Genomic DNA, 15928 nt, shown 5'->3' with positions numbered 1-15928 from the left:
GTCATTGATGTCAGGCAGTCTGCTTTTCTTGAAGGAAGGGGTTTGTTGGATAGCGTGTTAGTAGCCAATGAAGTTTTGGATGAGGTGAAGAGAAAGAAGAAAAAGGGCATTTTTTTTAAGGTGGATTTTGAAAAGGCATATGACTCTGTGAGGTGGGAGTTCATTTACTATATGTTAGAAAGAGTCGGATTCTGTAGTAGATGGATTCGTTGGATTAAGGGGTGCCTAGAATCGGCTTCACTGTCTGTTCTTGTGAATGGTAGTCCGACTAAGGAATTTCTGCCAAAGAAGGGACTTAGGCAGGGTGACCCGCTAGCTCCGTTTTTGTTCCTTATTGCAGCCGAAGGTTTGGCAGGAGTGTCAAGGATGACAGTTGAGAAGAATATGATTGATAGCTTGGAAATTGGAGGGAAAAAAGTGAAGGTAAACATGTTGCAATATGCCGATGATACCACATTCTTTTGTGAAGCAAACATTAAAAGTGTCTTTAATATAAAAGTGGCTTTAAATTGTTTTGAACTCTCTTCTGGCCTTAAGGTGAACTTCTCGAAGAGCAAGATTGGTGGCGTGGGGGTCGATCAGATAATGATTCATCGTTTTGCGGCTATTCTAAATTGTGAAGTGATGGTAACTCCTTTTGTTTACTTGGGAATGCAGGTAGGAGGGTGCCACAAGAGACGGGTGTTTTGGGTTGGGGTGGTTGACAGTCTGAGGAGTAAATTAAGCAGGTGGAAAGGTAGGTTCTTGTCCATGGCGGGGAGAATTTGCCTAATTAAGTCGGTACGTTCCTCTATTCCTTTGTTTTATATGTCCTTATTCAAAATACCCTCTGCGGTAGCAAATGAGATAGTGAGATTACAAAGGGATTTTTTATGGGGGTGGGGATATGATAGAAGAAAGGTTGCCTGGGCTTCTTGGAAAAAGGTGTGTGAACCACGGGAGACCAGTGGTCTTGGCATCATTGACTTAAGGGTTTTTAATTTGGCGTTGCTTGGTAAATGGATTTGGCGTTTGGGATCTGACAAGGGCGGTTTATGGAAGGAGATTCTTGAGTCTAAGTACTGGGGTGGAGAGTTTTGAGAAAGGGAGGGAAAAGTAGTAAGGACTCTCTTTGGTGGAGAGATCTGAAGGAGGTTTGGAGTTCGGAGGGTTGGGGTCAGAATTTTGAAGATGCTATCAAGTGGATGAGTGGTACAGGGAAGGAAATTGTTTTCTGGGAAGACAATTGGGTGGGCAACGGAGCTTTGAAGGAAGTTTTCCCGAGGTTGTTTTCCTTGAGTTTGTCAAAAGAATCTAAGGTGGCCGAGTTTGGGGCGTGGAATAATGGGCAATGGGTTTGGACATTTGCCTGGAGAAGGAGTCTTTTTGAATGGGAGAAGCAATTGGAGTGCCACTTCTTACAGGTAGTACAAGGTGTGTGTTTGGACTTGGAAAAGGAGGATAGCTGGGTTTGGAAGGATGGGGAGGGGTTATCATATACAGTTAATTCTGCCTATAATCGTCTTAGGAGGGGCCGGGATGGGGGAATGCCATTGTGTTCAAACAGCTTTGAAGATGTAAAGCCCTGCCTTCTGCACTTGTTACTGCCTGGAGGGTGTTAGCCACTAGGGTTAACTTGGAAAAGCGCGGGATTGCAGTTGAAAGTCCTTTTTGTAGTCTTTGTAGGGTGGAGGTGGAATCAAATAACCATTTGTTTTGTGAGTGCAGATTTGCTTGGCTAGTGTGGAGTGGTTGTTTTGCTTGGCTTGGAGTGCAGTTTGTGTCCCATAATGATCCACTGCTAAATTTTTCTCAGTTTAGATTGTGTAATGCGTCTGCTTTAGCAAGTGAGATGTGGGGAGTGATTTGGATTGCAGTGGTAAGTGAGTTGTGGAAGCATAGAAACAATGCAATCTTTAATGGGGGAGTTGTCGATGGTTTAGAAGTGGTTGCTCTGGTTCAAGTGAAGACTTGGTCTTGGATTACGTCCAAGTCTCTCTCTGGTTTGTTCTCCTTTTCCGAGTGGTGTCTCGAAACTTTGGTCTGTATGATGATGGTTTTTTGAATTATTGTTTAGATCAGATCGTATGGGTTGAGTTAGGATTGTTTAGTAATTCTAGGCGTCTGACGGTGTGAGTATTGAGATGGAGTGTCTTAGGTATTTTATGTTTGTATAAGGGTTGAACCACCCCTGAAGTGATTCACATTTATTTATTTTTTATTGCCGATAAAAAAAAAGTATTAAAAAATACTGAAAAATAGTTATATTTTAGATATTCTAAAGATAACAAGTAATTAAATTTAAAACGCTAAAAAATAAATGTTTAAATTCAAGTAAGTGATAATTTAAGTTTCAAATAAGAAATTTTCTAATTGTACAACTAAAATAATAATAAAAATTTAATTTGAGTCACTTTTTTAATTTTAATATTTTCAAAGACTCAAATATTTACTTTTTTTTTCTCTTTTTCGTACTGCAAATCAGAATCATTTACTTTTAAAACCTAAAATAATTGTTTACTTAATTTCTTCTTCTTTATTTTTATAATAACAAGTCTATTTCAACATTCATCGTAATATATTCTTTTATGGATTTTATGATCATATCACTTTCAAAAATCTTTTTATAACTTTTATTTAAATACAATTTTTTTTATAAGACCAACACTCTCTAATGTTTATTTTGTTGTTAAAAGAAATATATACTTTTAAGATAGAAAAATAATATTTTTATTTTTATGATCTAAAATTTTATTTAAAATCTTGAATTTTCATTTTTTATGTCATGTCAGTATATTTTAATAGAGATGCTTTATAAGACATAAATTTTAATTGTATTCAGTATATGCTCCTGCAATGAATATGTTCTAAAATCAACACAATTAGTAGGTTTTAAATAATATATTAGAATGCAAAAAAATGAATACTTAACTATTAAATAACATTAAAAAACAGAAAACAGTATGCATTTTTTTAACAGTTACATAAACAATGGAAAATAATATATATATATATATATATATATATATATATATATATATATTGAAAAAAGATATACTAAGTTAATAAAAATAATTAATATTTGTAAATGTTTTAATAAGAAAATAAAATAGATCGGTTTGTTAGTATGACTAATAGCTATAACAGGTATATTGTAGATAAAATTGTAGTTATGAAAATCCAAGTGGTCTAATAGCATGATATTGAAGAACACCAGAAAAACATTATATTGAAAAACATCTAACATTTAATGTTTGAACTGGTTTTGTTGGTCGCTGTTGAAACCTTGGGTTTTGGTTCGGTGTATAGAGGAATAAACTTGAAGAGGAAAAGTGACAACAACCTAGAATAATAAGGATTTTGGAAAATCAAAGAAAGAGATGTGAACTAATTTACATGGATTTTATTTATTTTCCCTATGATATTAATTATTTTTATTTAAATTTTAAATTCTAATTCTTCTCATTTTTTTAGATTTTTTTCTTTTTTTCTTTTTATAATTTTTTAAGGTTTTATATTTAAAAAAATCTAAAATGTTGACGGTAATCAAGATCATAAAATCTTAAACTTAATATATTCATTTAAAATTTTACCGTCCAGGTCTCAGTCTCGACCGTTGACCAAAAGTCAAAAAGGGACTCCGCAGGTTGGACCCGCAAAGGAGGTTTAGTTGACCAAGGAGGAGCCTTGTCAGGCTCACGAGTAAGGAGAACCGAGGAGGAGGCGGCATTGTATCTGGGCGAGGAGGCCTCGGATCACGAGTCAAAAAGAGGTGGCTTGAAAGCCACACATCAGCTATCAGTACGAAGAGGCCCAGATCACGAGGATCTGTGCATGAGGTGTAGGGAAGCGGCAATACGCCCCACCGTTAGAGAGCCACTGGGACCGATACGACTCGCTAGAGTCTCGTTCCAGGGGCGATTGACATGCACGACACGTGAAGGGGCAGAGTACGCTCAACATGGATGACCCCTCTGATATTGGGCGTATGAGTCGACGCTTGAGTGGTCATCCCGTGCCAGATGCACTTCGAGAGGGTAGCCTCGCACACTAGAATTTCCCAAAGCTTGGGTTACGGGGTCGTGAAGGCGCGCCTGCAGTAATGCTTAGGTCAGAAGAAGACACGTGGCAGAAACACTTAGCAAAGGTATATAAGCCTTTGCTGAAAGGCTAAGTGAGGTACGTTTTTACACATGACGTTCATTACATCACATTTTTTTACACACACTTTTCTAGAGACTTAGACGTTTGGCAAGCTCTGAAAGTGAGAGAGAATTCTGTTAGAAAACGGTTACATTCAGTTACGCGCTGCCAAGAACAATGAGCTTGTGGTGTTCCGCGACGGTAGCGCGACGGTGTTTCCAGCCATACTGACTTGAGCGTCGGAGTGCAAACGGCCGTGAGGGCTCCCTTTGCTCTTCTGTTTCAGGTGCTCACGACGGAGGAATGAGAGCAAGATTGAGCGAAGACGAAGGAGATTTCGAGACGTGGATCATTGAGACGCACAAGGACCTCTTAGCTCAATCGGCCGAAACATTTTGGCACCCATCATGGGGCTTGATCTAACATCAGTCCCACTGCGAGAGGTTCAAGATCCAGAGAAGTTGCAAAGGTTTGTGAAGTTCGTTGAGGTTTTCAAGAATTTGGCGAAGTTCGTCAAGAATCTTGGAACGTTCGTCAAGAAGCTTCAAGATTCACTCTGTTTTGCAAGGATTCGCTGAAATCCTTCAAGAATCACCAAGAAATGAGAACCACTAGGCAAAGCTCCACCGCGCCGGTGGAGGAGGGGAATTTGACCTTACAGCAGGTCATGGAGATGATGCAAGGTCTCCAGGAAGCGATGGCGGCGTCGCGCGCTGATCAAGAGCGTATTCAGATGGACTTGGCTGCGTCTCAGTCAAGAAATGAAGAGTTGCGACATGAGTTGCGCAGCCAGGGGGAAGTCGCGAGGCAGAGGAGCATGACTGTGCGACACTTACAAGGGAGTTTCCAATGCCCTTCTCGCAAGAGATAATGGATGCTGTGATCCCGACTACGTTCGTGGGGCTGAAAGCCACGTTCACGGGAGTGGAAGATCCGGAAGCACACCTCACAACATTCCACACTCAGATGATGTTGATTGGCGGTTATGATGCCGTCAGGTGAAAGTTGTTCATGAGCACGTTGGTAGGGACGACAATGGAGTGGTTCATCAGCCTTCCAGACGGCCACGTGACCTCATTTGCATAGTTCTCAAAACTGTTCAGGGAACAGTATATAGCAAATTGTGCTCTCCCGCCCAATTCTTACGATCTCTTTGACGTAAGGCAGTACTAGGGGGAGACGTTGAAGGAGTTTGTGAATCGTTTTGGGGCTCAGGTGGTGAGGGTGAGCACCAAGGACGAGTCGATGATCGTTCATGCCTTCAGGAAGGGGATATGCCCTGGGCATTTTAGCGAATCGCTTATCAGGAGTCGCCCCACGACGTTCGCTGAGATAAGGCGTCGTGCGGTGGCGCATATCGCAGCGGAGGGCGAAGTAAATGAGAAGCGCACGAGTGTTGTCCCATCAGGAGCTGAGGCCTTGGCTACGCAAGCAGACGACCAAGCCCATGAGATGCCTATCCATGGGGAGATCCACACCATCGCGGACAGATTCTCAAGTGGAGGCTGCACCTCCTTCCAGCGTAAGAGATACGCGCGTTCGGTGATGTCGGTGGAGGAGCAAGCAGCGGACGATTTGCTCGACGTTGACCTCACCTTTACGAGGGCCGACCTTCGTGATGATGTCCCCCATGACAACGACCCTGTGGTGATTTCTGTTGTAATCGCAGGGAGAAAAATGCACAGAGTGCTCGTGGACCAGGGGAGTTCGACAGATGTTATGTTCTGGTCCACGTTCAACAAGCTGCAGTTATCTCTTGACTTGCTCAGGCCATACACGGGGTGTTTGTATGGCTTCGCGGGAGATCAAGTGGAGGTGCGGGGCTATTTGGAGCTGAGAACGACTTTTACAGACGGCTCCACATCTCGCACGGAGAATACCAAGTATCTGGTGGTGAACGGCCATTCAGCGTACAACATTTTGTTGGGCAGGTCGGCGTTGAATCGGTTAAGGGGGGTGTCGTCCACCCACCACATGAAGATGAAGCTCCCAGACCTGAGTGGGAAGATGATCGTGATCAAGTCCGATCAGCAAGAAGCTAAGAGGTGCTATGAGAGCAGCCTCAAGATGCAGAGGGGGGTGTTCATGGTGCTGGAACGCCCGCCCCTAGAAAAGGAAGACCGCGCAGGTGTCGCGCTCTTGGCCAAGGAGATGGGTGCGCGGAGCTTACTGACAAAGAGTGATTCTCTGCTGGTGACGGGTCAGGTGACCGGAGAGTACCAGGCCAAGGATCCACAGATGGCTACGTAATTAAGTTACGTGCAGGTTTTGAGAAAGGCGTTCGCAGTGTTTGAGCTAGTGCATGTCCCTAGGGTACAGAATGCCCGTGCTAATCTGCTCACCAAGCTGGCCAGCTCAGGCAAGGGGGGAAGGCAGAGGACAGTTATACAGGAAACTCTCAAAGCACCGCGAGCGTTCGTGGCAGATAATATGGTAGGCGTCCTCCAAGTCGGTTCGTCAAGGAAGGGGGCGAGGAGTCATCGGCCGCTAACCCAGGAGACGCTGAGGGTGCCCAGTGTGAGTGTATATCCGGACTCACTGGAAGGAGAAGACCCCATGCAGGTATGCGTGCTGGAGGAGGGGGACACGTGGATGACGCCCTATAGGCGTTACCTTGCCGATGGGATACTTCCAGTGTAGCCCGAGGAGGGCAAGAAGATAAAGAAGAACTCTGCAAGATATACCCTCTTGGATGGAGAACTGTTCAGGCATGGGTTCACACACCCAATTTTGATGTGCGTGAGCAGAGAACAGTGTACCCGGATCATGTCCGAGCTCCACGAGGGGATTTGTGGGAGTCATGTTGGTGGCAGACAGGTTGTCCGCGCAGGGTACTACTGGCCAACGTTAAGAGAAGACTGCGTGAGATACGCCCAGCGGTGCAAGCAGTGCCAACTGCATGCCGACTGGCACAAGGCGCCGCCAGAAGAGCTGAGGTCAATTTATAGCCCGTGGCCTTTCCACACATGGGGAATTGACATTCTAGGGCCCTTCCCGTTGGAAATAAGTTAGATGAAGTACTTGATAGTTGCTATCGAGTACTTCACGAAGTGGATTGAAGCAGAACCGGTGACGCAGATCACTGCCCACAAAGTACAACACTTTGTGTGGAAGAACATTATGTGTCGCTTCGGTGTGCCGAGGCGCCTTGTCTCCGACAATGGTACACAGTTTGCGAGTCAGCAGTTGGGTAAGCTGTGTACGGAGGTAGGCATAAAGCAGGTGTTCGCATCTGTCGAGCACCCCTAGACGAACAGGTAGGTGGAGTCTGCCAACAGAGTTTTGCTCTGAGGACTGAAGAGGAGGCTCGAGAAAGCTAAGTGAACTTGGGAAGAAGAGGTACCCAGGATTGTGTGGGCTTACCACACCACACCTCAGTCCTCAACGAAGGAGACGCCCTTCAGCTTGGTGTATGAGTCGGACGCGATGATCTGAGTTGAGATTCAGGAGAGCTCGCCACGTTTCCAGAGTTTTGTGGCCGAGGAATCCAATGAGGAGAGAAAAGTGAATCTGGACTTGTTGGATGAGGTCAGAGAGGAGGCGAGGATAAAAGCGGAAGCAGTGAAGAGAAGGGTGGAGCACCAGTACAACTCCAAGATAAAGCCCCACCAGTTCCAAGTTGTCGACTTGGTCATGTGGAAAGCTCACCCATACTAGTTGGAGAACAAGTTGTCCCCCAAGTGGACCGGTCCCTTTAGAGTAACCGAGGTCCTGGGAAACGGGGCGTACATGCTTGAGACGTTGGAGGGAGGCGCCATCCCTCGCACTTGGAACGCAGCAAATCTCAAGTTTTATTTTAGTTAAAAACTCTACATTATATTCAGTTTAAGGGGACACTCTTTTTCCCTTGTTCAGGGTTTTTTAGTGAGGTCACCCAATAAAGTTGCGTTTTGAGCACATGTATTCTCAAGTTTCTTTTGAAATGCAGGGAGGAGTGGCGCGACTCTGGTGCTTAGACGCCTCGAGCGGGAGTGGCCGTCTCCTATAGGACGCCTTCCCCGAGCGTAGGCACCGGGCAAAGACAACGTGGTTCAGTAAGAAATGAACCTGTAACCTTGGTGTTTAGACACCTCAGCAAGAGTGGCGGGGACGTCTCCTCTAGGCATGGGCACCAAGCGCACAAACCACCTTGATGTTTAGACACCCCAAAGGGAAGCGACGGGGGGCGCATCCTTCGGGCGTGGGCATCGAGTGCGAAAGGTAAATGCAACCCAGCTAAAAATCGGGCGTCTTGGTGTTCGAACACCCTGTGCGGGAGTTAACGGATTCCTTCGGGACACCTCCCCTCGGGCGTAAGCATCAAGCCCCCGGTCGCCCTGATGTTTAGACACCTTGAAAGGAAGTGGCGGGGGGCGCCTCCCTCGAGCGTGGACATCAGGTGCGAGAGATAAGTCCTCCTCGCCCTCGAGCGAAGGTGAGACCAGTGATGCATCGGATCGCCTTGATGAAGGAAAACCTCGGGCGGGAGTTAATGGATTCCTTCGGGACACCTCCTCCCCGGGCGCGAGTGTCAAGTGCACCGATCGTCTTGGTGTTTAGAATTCAGAATTCGTGGACGAATTCTCTCCAACTCGGGGAGTATGATGAGAGTCAAGTAAAGGAGGTTTTTATTAATGAAGGAAGAGGCAATTCACCATCACACTTGAAGTTCTTCCTTCTAGTCTTCTCAAAATTAAAAGAAGACATAAAATAAAGAGAGGCCCAAGCCCAAAGCCTAAGCCCAAGCCCAAGTCCATCCTATGAAGGGCAAGGCCAAGTTTTAAATAATAAATAATATTGTTTGAAGGTGCTTAGAGGGAAACATTAGAAACCTCTATTGTTAAAGCATCTTTTAGTCTTTAGTTAGGAGTCTTAGGGTGTGTGTGTTAGTAGATAGGTGTAGGAGTAGAAAAGGAGGTGCCAAAGTGAAGGAAGAGGTCACACCTTCCTCATGCTTTGTTTTAGGCACCAATTCTAGAAGCTTTTTAGGAGGGAGTTTTTGAATTTGTGTAGCTTACATTTCAGCACCTTAGGTTATAAATAGAGGTGCTCTCTTTGTAAATTTCAGATTGGAATTTATCTAAAGAAACTATACTCAAAATTGGAGTGAGCATTGGAGAGCTTTTGAGCCTTCTTCTCTAGTCTTATCTTGAAGGATCCATGGTGTCCTCAAGTGGCGGCAGCACACTCATCTAGGAGCAACCACACTTCTAGTGGCGTGATCATTCATCATTCATCCATCTTCATGAGCAATTCTCTTCTCCTTCCTTTCTTCTTTGTTAATTCCTTGTCTTAGCTTGTTTCCTTGTTGTTTTTGGTTCGGTTTTTAAGTTTTCCAGCAGCTGTTCTTATTTTTTCTTTGTGTTTGGTTCGGTACTTTTCTTTTTCCAGCAAGTATTTTCAGTTCTATGCCTTTCTTTTACATTTTGTTCGGTTCAGTTTGCTTCCCTTCCAATTCTATTCGGTGGATTTAAGTTTTACCTCTTTTTGTTGGTTCAATTTGACAATAATTGGATCTTCTATATGAGTTTGTGTTTTGGCACTAGTTTTGGTGAGTTCTTGTTCATAGAACCTTGATCCATTTCTATGATAAAGTGCCTAGCTCTTAACCAACTCAAGATGATTCCTAAGAATGTCAAGAATCATTCTAATTGTGCTAGTGGAATCACATCATGTGGTATCAAGAGTTTAGGTGTGTTCTTGTTTAATTGTTGAGTTGTGTAGAACTTTATTTCAAGAGCTCTTTTAATTTCTTGCAATTTAAGGTTCTGTTTTAGGCCTTTTTGAGTATTGCTTGCTGTTTTAATTCTTTTGCTTATCATATGTTTGAGTATTTTCCTTTTTGAATCATGTCAAGTTTTGTCTTAGTCATGTTATTCCATAATTGTCATTACTTCTAGTAGTACTTTTATTGCTTTTGATTGTTTCTTGCTTTAGTGTCATATAATTTTCTGAATTTGATATTGATCCTTTGTGCATTTTCTGTTTTAGTTTGAGTTCATGCTTGTATTCTAGACCTATACAAGTTCCTATACATCATTTTCCATTATGTCTTTGCTAGTTCATAATTCTGTTTTTCATTCCTATTAGGATTCCTCTGTTTCTGAAAACGTGCTTACTGTTTTTCCTTATTGCAATTGATTTACTCACTGGAAAATTCTGAAATTCTGGATTTGTGTTATTAAAAGTGTTAGAAAATAGTAGAAAAAAGAATAATTCAAAAATTCAAAGTACACAAAAAATGATAAATAAAATAAAAAAAGTGTACAATTCTGCCGAAAAGAATACGGTAATCTGGCAGCGATTTTAAAAAATTTATCTCAATTAATTGCCTTACTGTTTTTAATTGATTCCAGTGCCATTATTGAGTTAACATCTTGACGTTTCTGTGGTTTAAATTTCATAATCCAGTTCGCTCTAGATCATTCCAGTTAAATCAGTGAATATCAAGCACAGTTTGCATTAAATTTTTTTTTTTCCAGTAGCTAAATTTTTTGTTTTCTTCATCTACTCTAGTGCTTTTCCTTAAGTATTCTTTTGTGTGCCTACTTTCTCATTGAGTTCTTTATTTTCTTGATTGTCTTTCATTCTTTACTCTTTGAGTTTGTCTTACATATAGTTTTCCTTTTGCAATTACCTTTCCTTGCTTATACCTTTTCTTGTTTGTCTTTATTGTTTCATTGGTTTTGTGGTGGTTGCTTTTGAGATTGGTGTGCTTGCTTTGACATTTTTCATTTGAGGATTCCAAGGCCTCAAGAGCAGATTGGTGCAAGGACATTATTTTCTTTGAGAGTGCCTTTTTTTTCTGCCTCAATTCACTTCGGCATTTTTGCTTAAAACACTCACTGTTTTTGCTAATTTTGTTTCTTGACTTGTTTGCTGTTTTGTGTGTTTGCTGTTTTTAAATTTCAAATGGCTGGATTTTCAAGTGATGCATCCTACAAGCAGAATTCTCCTTCCAAAGCTTCAATCCTTGGTGAATTACATGAAGCACAAAGAACTATTAGACGCTTGGAAGAGAAAATGCAAAAGATGGAGGTCCAACAAGCTAGACCATCTCCTTCTATCCATGATGGGCATCATTCTCATAGACCATCTTCAAGAGCCTCTTCAAATGATTTTGGCCATGAAGAAGAGCATAGGAGAAGGAGGAATCCACCACAATTTCATGGACAAAGACCTCATCATCAAGGAGAAAGACATCACTACGGCAATGGTTACTACCAAGATGCAAAGGCTAGGCTACCTTCGGTCAAGCTTCCTTGTTTTAATGGCTCTAGTGATCCTAATGTATATTTAGATTGGGAGGCTAAGTGTGAACAAATATTTGAGATCCATGAGATCCAAGATGAGCATAAGCTTAAGCTAGCCACCCTAGAGTTTAGTGATTATGCGATGAAATGGTGGCATGGAATTGTAAAGGACATTATCTATCACAAGGGTCCTCCCGTGGACTCTTGGAACTCTTTAAAGGATCAAATGCGCGCTAGATTTGTGCCCCCACATTTTAGGAAAGACCTCATGTTGAGACTCCAATGGTTTCAACAAGGCACGCTAAATGTGGATGAATATTATAAAGAGATAGAAACGCTTGTGCTTAAAATTGAATTAGAGGAAAGTGAGGAAGCTATGATTGCTAGGTTTGTGAGTGGTCTTAGGAAGGATATTCAAGACATTGTTGAGTTACAAGAGTGTTCATCATTGGGCTCTTTAGTTCATCTTGCAATGAAGGTGGAAGCCCAACTTGCTAAGAAAAACTCTTTCAAAAATGCTTCCAATGATGGATACTACTCCAAGTTTTGGAGAAACAAAAATTCTTTTTCTAAACATCCTTCCAAAGATTCTTCTTTCAAACCCAAGGATCCTACGCCATCTACTTCTAGGCCTAAATCCCCAATTAAATCGTCTAGTAAAAAGTGTTTTAAATGTTTGGGATATGGTCACATTGCTGCTAATTGCCCTTCTAAACGAAGTATGTACATGCATGAAGACATTGTAGTTAGTGAGCATGATTCCAATTCACCTAGGCATTCTTCACCTTCTAGACCATCAAGTGAAAATGAGAGTGATAGTCCTTGTGAAGGTGACTTATTGATGGTAAGACGTATGTTGGGCACAATTCCAAAATCTTTGAATGATACTCAAAGAGAAAATATTTTTCACACCCGATGTCTTATCAACAACAAGTTATGTTCCTTGATTATTGATGGGGGAAGTTGCACTAAAGTGGCTAGTACAAGAGTTGTGGAGAAGTTAGCCTTACCCACTGTCTCACATACCAAGCCCTACAAATTACAATGGCTGAGTGAAGTAGGTGAAATCATGGTGAATAAACAAGTCCTCATTAACTTTGCAATAGGAAAGTATAAAGATGAGGTTTTATGTGATGTTGTGCCCATGGAAGCATCTCATCTTCTTTTAGGAAGGCCTTGGCAATATGATAGACATGTTTTACATGATGGCCTATCCAATACAATGTCTTTTTCCTTCCTAGGGCGCAAGGTTATATTAAAACCCCTCTCTCCCAAAGAGGTTCATGAGGACCAAATAAAAATGAAAACTAAAAGAGAAAATGAGAAAGAAAAAGAAGTAAGTACTACACCGAGTCACACCATTTTCTCCTCTAAATCCATCATGTTGACTCGTGCTATACCTCAAATGGACCCTCCAAGGTCTTCTTCTTCTTTATCTTTTTCTTTACCCAAGGTTCCTATTTCAACACCACCTTGGTTAAAATATGTTAGGGATGATTTTTTCATACCTCCTAATGGGTTTCACCATTTAAGAGGTCTTTTTCCAAAAAACATCATCATTCCCAAACAAATTTTTCCAACTTGGTCGATTTATAGGACATCCTTTTCTGCAATCCCTTTGGTTCCATCTGCCAAGTCATGTCTTCCTTTTTCTTACACTTTTGATTGTAAAAGTAAACTGACTTTGTTATATGCAGGGATTCAGAATTCGTGGACGAATTCTCTCCAACTCGGGGAGTATGATGAGAGTCAAGTAAAGGAGGTTTTTATTAATGAAGGAAGAGGCAATTCACCATCACACTTGAAGTTCTTCCTTCTAGTCTTCTCAAAATTAAAAGAAGACATAAAATAAAGAGAGGCCCAAGCCCAAAGCCCAAGCCCAAGCTCAAGTCCATCCTATGAAGGGCAAGGCCAAGTTTTAAATAATAAATAATATTGTTTGAAGGTGCTTAGAGGGAAACATTAGAAACCTCTATTGTTAAAGCATCTTTTAGTCTTTAGTTAGGAGTCGTAGGGGGTGTGTGTTAGTAGATAGGTGTAGGAGTAGAAAAGGAGGTGCCAAAGTGAAGGAAGAGGTCACACCTTCCTCATGCTTTGTTTTAGGCGCCAATTCTAGAAGCTTTTTAGGAGGGAGTTTTTGAATTTATGTAGCTTACATTTCAGCACCTTAGGCTATAAATAGAGGTGCTCTCTTTGTAAATTTCAGATTGGAATTTATCTAAAGAAACTATACTCAAAATTGGAGTGAGCATTGGAGAGCTTTTGAGCCTTCTTCTCTAGTCTTATCTTGAAGGATCCATGGTGTCCTCAAGTGGCGGCAGCACACTCATCTAGGAGCAACCACACTTCTAGTGGCGTGATCATTCATCATTCATCCATCTTCATGAGCAATTCTCTTCTCCTTCCTTTCTTCTTTGTTAATTCCTTGTCTTAGCTTGTTTCCTTGTTGTTTTTGGTTCGGTTTTTAAGTTTTCCAGCAGCTGTTCTTATTTTTTCTTTGTGTTTGGTTCGGTACTTTTCTTTTTCCAGCAAGTATTTTCAGTTCTATGCCTTTCTTTTACATTTTGTTCGGTTCAGTTTGCTTCCCTTCCAATTCTATTCGGTGGATTTAAGTTTTACCTCTTTTTGTTGGTTCAATTTGACAATAATTGGATCTTCTATATGAGTTTGTGTTTTGGCACTAGTTTTGGTGAGTTCTTGTTCATAGAACCTTGATCCATTTCTATGATAAAGTGCCTAGCTCTTAACCAACTCAAGATGATTCCTAAGAATGTCAAGAATCATTCTAATTGTGCTAGTGGAATCACATCACTAAGAGTGTAAAAACTTTGCAGTGTTTCCATAATTCAGAGTAGTTTATAGCTGCCTTTACAATGTTGTATCTTGATCCCTTTTTGACAACAGGCAGAATTTACCTAAAATCACCTCCCAGAACAACAACATTCTGACCAAAAGGCTTCTTACTGTTCTATTCATCTACAACCTTCATAATATCTCTTAATGTTCTATCGGATGCCTCAAAACACAACCTGTTCATCATTGGAGCTTCATCCCATATAATCAACTGTCTCAATCAATAACTTAGAACGAAGACTTCCATGAATTATGTTACAAGTTGATTCCTCATTTATAATTAGTGGAATACAAAAGGTAGAATGAGTTGTTTTTCCACCAAGAAGCAATAAAGAAGCAATCCTACTTGAAGCAACATTTAATACTATCATTCCTGTAGATCTGATTCCACTGGACAATGTCTTCCACATAAATGTTTTTCCTGTTCCACCATATCCATATAAGAAAAAAAAACCTCCTTCTTGATTATGTACTACTATCATTATATTTTCATATACATTCAGTTGTTCAGCAGTAAGACATGTATATAGTGATTCATGCATTTCAGACATGGTTGTTCTGTCATAACTGAGTTCATCAATAAGAAATCTATTTTCCAAAATATATGAATTTGATCGAATAGGCTGAGGTAGACAACTGAAATCCTTTAAAGACTTACCATTTGAAACTAATAATTCATCTATTTGTCAAAGACAAATATTATGCAATTCAGAATCGTCAATATGAAGGCCTGGAAAAAACATTATATTAGACATTTGATTTAAAGCATACAAATATAAGCAGAAATTACATAGCTTTGAATTATAATTTAACTTTGACATAAGCATTTCGTTTATACCTGGTAAGTTAATCTCTCTCCTTTTTTTGTATACAACATCATCACATAGTAACTTCCAAGTACATCTCCATACTTCATCAGGCTTAGTCACTGTATTCATCATTAACAGCGTAACAAACAAAGTTCTCAGTTGTTGTGCAGAAGCAATACAACTAGATTCTTTAATTGTATCAATAAATTCTCTATCATCGGCCAATAGGCCCATTGTAAAGCAAGCTTCTTGATACGTCTTATAAGTTACGCTATTAACAGTTTTTATGCTGTCATAATCAGTACAACCTGTTTGATTTGTTAGCAATATCCTCAAATAATACAATTCACCTGAGCCTGGAGGGACAAAGGTAAGTCTTCCAATGCTAAATTAGTTTTTTCTTGGTTTCCATTCTCTTTGTTAAGCCATCCAAACAAATTTGGTAGGGAAATCAGCATACATCAGAGTTCTCCCTTCAACATATTTCTTATTAGCCTCAAACCAAGCTAAGAACATAGTATTCTTGTTTTCATTATTCTTCAAGACATCATCAATTTCATCATCATCTTTAAATAGCACAACTTGCTCACAGAATAAATGGAAGGTTAATATTTGAACAGGAGGCCATCTATGATGAATATCAAACCCAAATATTTTCCAAGTTGCTTCGCATGGAGATATGTATTTGCAATCATAGAATTGTTGTATCTCATCTATAACTGAGTCTTCATCAGACTTTGTGATTTTAAGACTTGCCATATCAGGACCTTTGTTGACGTATTTAAACAAATACTTGATTGAGTTGGATTTGTTGCAATATTCCTTATTAACATGGCCTTGATATCTCATGATAAGCAATGGATTATATGGGACAACATTTCTATTATCTAATTTAATCCCATTCTTTTATAT

The sequence above is a fragment of the Phaseolus vulgaris genome, chromosome 7, assembly GCF_051622355.1.
Source record: "Phaseolus vulgaris cultivar YP4 chromosome 7, ASM5162235v1, whole genome shotgun sequence".
Classification (NCBI taxonomy): Eukaryota; Viridiplantae; Streptophyta; class Magnoliopsida; order Fabales; family Fabaceae; genus Phaseolus; species Phaseolus vulgaris.
Note: the sequence above shows the minus strand (reverse complement) of the source record.